General features: G+C 34.1%; 1 long non-coding RNA gene across 1 annotated transcript; it reads right to left on the reverse strand.

Moving 5' to 3' along the window:
- Window positions 1-1,429: 1,429 nt before the first annotated feature.
- Window positions 1,430-2,155, reverse strand: LOC141598164 (uncharacterized). The gene is made up of 3 exons (XR_012523286.1): window positions 2,046-2,155; window positions 1,601-1,696; window positions 1,430-1,460 (listed from the first exon to the last, which is right to left on the reverse strand). It is a non-coding gene; the product is annotated as an uncharacterized LOC141598164 (long non-coding RNA).
- Between the last annotated feature and the right edge of the window lie 1,853 nt (window positions 2,156-4,008).

Genomic DNA, 4,008 nt, shown 5'->3' on the forward strand with positions numbered 1-4,008 from the left:
CTCTCCTCTATGATAGAGTGATTGGGGGACTAAGAAAAGGTGCAATGTATTCTAGATTTCCGAATCTATGTGTTAAAATTGAGAGAATATTGTCATAGAGTTGAGAGCCTTATGATGATAAGTTCTTTCATTTCTGTTTTACAACAACAAGGTTGAGTAGGTTATTCATATTGATGAAAGTGGAATTACTATGATAGAGTCATAGTCATTCACTGAACCTAAATAAGTTGTTGATCACATGAAATCGATTGCTAATGTTTCCGCAATTAGAACGATCATGTATGCCATAATATTCACATGCCATGATGAATCATATGCTTGGAGCATAATAAGTCAATAATAAGTCAATTCGAATGAGGGTCTTTTGAAAGCCTTAAGGAACATCCCTTAAAATTCTTGAGGAGAATTGGGATTCGTTCTTATGTTTGGATGATATACTAAGTTGTGTGTTGAAGGGTTACACAAACTCTAGTTTCCAAACCTATAAGGATTTATCGAAATCCTCACTACTACAGATACAGGCTATAACAACGGGTAAAAACCGTTGTAAAAACAAAAAGCGGACGTTGTTAAAGCGGCCGTTGTAAAACGTATTTACAACGGTTAGATTATTTACTTAAACCGTTGTCGAAAGTATTCACCACGGTTAAAAGCCGTTGTTGTTGCGTGTAAGCCGTTGTGGAAAGTGTTTCAAAAATTTGGTGGGAATAATATAACAACAGTTGTCATATGTATAACCGTTGTTGTAACTTTCCCTCCAAAATTGTGAAGACTTTTAACAACGGGTATATGCTACATACCCGTTGTTGCAATTTGTAGTAACAACGGTTCTTTGTTAAAAACCCGTTGTTATAACTTTCCCTCCAAAATTGTGAAGACTTTTAACAACGGTTCTTCGTTTAAAACCTGTTGTTGAATATTATGCGCGGTATTTGTGAAAGGTATTCACAACGGTTTTTTTTTAGTAACCGTTGTGAAAGGTATTCACAACGGTTTTTTTTAGTAACCGTTTTTATTACGAACTCCTAATGTTTTTAAAAATTAAATTTGTTTCATGTCATTCAAAAACCTGCATATATCAAAGAAGACCATATACCAAAGACAAAGATAAATCACAAATTGGGTTCATCGAACTTAATAGATTCAATTCAACCACAACAAAGAAGATCATATATATATATATATATATATATATATATATATATATATATATATATATATATATATATATATATATATATATATATATATATATATATATATATATATACTTCCAAGGAGTTAAATTTACATGAACTAATCATTCCCTAACTTCAACAAAAAATTTACTAATAAGCTGATCTAAGCTCCGAGTCTCATGCATTTCTATTTTCTAAGACGTATTTGCCCAACATGTCCCTTACCTCGTCTATATCTAAACTTTTGTATGGCTGAATCTCTTGTGACGGGTTGATTACATACTGCGGAAAAAACAAATACAAGACATTATTGTAACAATGCAACATCAAATACTGCATAGCAACATCATGGTATAGCAGCAAGCAAGACAACATCAGCTCTAATTTAAAAAAAGTAATAAACACATTATTAAATTACTAACCTTTTCTGGAATAAGGATATATCTTCGCCTAATAATCTCCAACATGAACCGACAAACGTAGTATCCACATTGTATGCTATCCGGCTGGCGAGGGGCCTATTATTACATAAAAACAAACATACGAGAGAAGGCTCACATCAGAATCTTGAACTTTAGGTATTGTATTAGTATTAAACACAGATTTTTGCACTTAATGTATTGTATTTGAGCATGTACCCCTGTTATCGTAATAAATTTAGGGCCATCATCAGAATCTTTCGTGGGTTGATCCTGCTCGTTAGCTCTTTTCTTCTCAAAGAACCTTTTTAAAAAAAAAAAAAAAAAAAAAAAAAAAAAAAAAAAAGGAGGCAGAAACTCATTTTTTTTGGGGCAAAAATGAGCTTTTTGCTATAAATAAAAATTTAAACTTAATGTTATTATAAATAAATCAGTATTATAAACTTACTTATTAATCAAGCGCTTAAAAGTCTCGCTTGGTTGATTATGTATAGAGTCCAACCAAAAAACTTTCTTCTTTGTCGGCATGATGGCTGCTAGCACCCAATGAGTCCTACATCAAGAGACATCATCATTATTAACAAGTACATATATTAGTTATGAAAATGCAATTGTAGGGGGAAACGTAATATTAATTTGTTTATTACCCTTTTTCATTATAAGGGGCAAAAATCAGCTTCTTGGTTGTCGCCAATTGCTGAGCAATATAATCTACCCGATCTTCGAACGAGTATTCCGGAATAAATAAAGATAAAATATAGGGGCACAGGAATCCGTATTGATCAGATGGAATCTTCTTCTCGGGGATCACTCTCAATTTCAATATCCTACATTATTACGGTATTAATTCTGGTATTTAAAACACTATCTAGTACTCAGAATATTAAAAATGAAATTATTTATTAAGAAACTTACTTCATCCAAACAAATAGGTGTTGGACATCAATCTGGTCTAGGCCAGCCCAAATGGCTAGCATATCCCATGACATAAGTGCTTCGCGCTCAACCCCTAGAATATCCTCCTCGAGCGGAATAATTATCAATTGCTCGTTGGCTATGCGACGGCAAGCCTCCTCATGCAGTTTCCTCATCGTCACCGTTCTTACTTTTTGCATGTAATCCTTCCCAGTATATTTTGTGGAGTTTAAACTCCTAACTTCTTTCAGTTCGGGGAAATAATGATTCTTTGATTTTGTGCTACTACCACCAGCCTACACATGTAGATAATTAAAATAATAAAAAATCCAAAGGTAACATATCCTAGTTGGAGTAATAAAAATAAAAGCGTACTTAACTAAATACCTCATCAACCTGCTCTTTCAATGATGAGGTAGTAGTAGCAGGTATGACTGGGGACTTAGACTTATCAGTCTTTTTTGTCCCCTACCCAAAATTTCCATGCTTTTTAGAAATACAGACAAAATATAAATAAAGGGAGTGAGGTTTTTAAAAAAATGGAGAAGTTAATTAAATACCTCATCAAGTTGTTGTCTGGACGAGGTAGTTAGCATGTCCGGGGACTTAGGCTTATCCGCCTTAGCCGGCTTTTCTGTTCCCTACATACAAAAAATTTCCATGCTTTTTAGAAACACAGACAAAATATAAATAAAGGGAGCGAGGTTTTTAAAAAAATGGAGAACTTAATTAAATACCTCATCAAGTTGTTGTCTGGACGAGGTAGTTGGCATGTCCGGGGACTTAGGCTTATCCGCCTTAGCCGGCTTTTCTGTTCCCTACATACAAAAAATTTCCATGCTTTTTAGAAATACAGAAACAAAAAAAAAAATTAAAGGGAGGTTTTCATAAAAATGGAGAAGTTAATTAAATACCTCATCAAGTTGTTGTCTCGAGGTAGTTGGCATGTCTTTGGACTTAGGCTTATCCGCCAAAGCCGGCTTTTTTGTTCCCTACACAAAAAAAAAATAACATATAATTTTAACATATAAAAACATTCAACAATTAAAAATGTAACATATATATAAAGGTGTTTCTTCTAACCCCAACTGCTTTCGGCTGCAGAGGCGGAGACGGCCGAGCCAAGTAGATGTGAGTTTCAGGCCATTGGATGAAACTTCCAACCGCATCTCCCAGAATGGTAATGTCGTCACGAACTGGGACAGGCAGTTGAAAGTTTTCATGGCCTGGAAAGACTATAGTTACCTCTACTTTTCTATGATTCGGCAAAAGTTTTTTGCCATGAACTACAATTTCCGCTGCTGATTTGGTGTGCATTTCTACGAAGACCCCGGCCAACACGCACATATGGATTTTCGAATTTAGGGTCAGAAGAATAACTGGCCTCTTGTTTACGGCCTGAAGAATATACACATACATTATTATATCCCAAAATTTAATAGAATTCATATAAATTTAACTAATTAAACACTTCATGCATACCTTATCAAAAACAA

The sequence above is a fragment of the Silene latifolia genome, chromosome 9, assembly GCF_048544455.1.
Source record: "Silene latifolia isolate original U9 population chromosome 9, ASM4854445v1, whole genome shotgun sequence".
In the NCBI taxonomy this organism is placed as follows: domain Eukaryota; kingdom Viridiplantae; phylum Streptophyta; class Magnoliopsida; order Caryophyllales; family Caryophyllaceae; genus Silene; species Silene latifolia.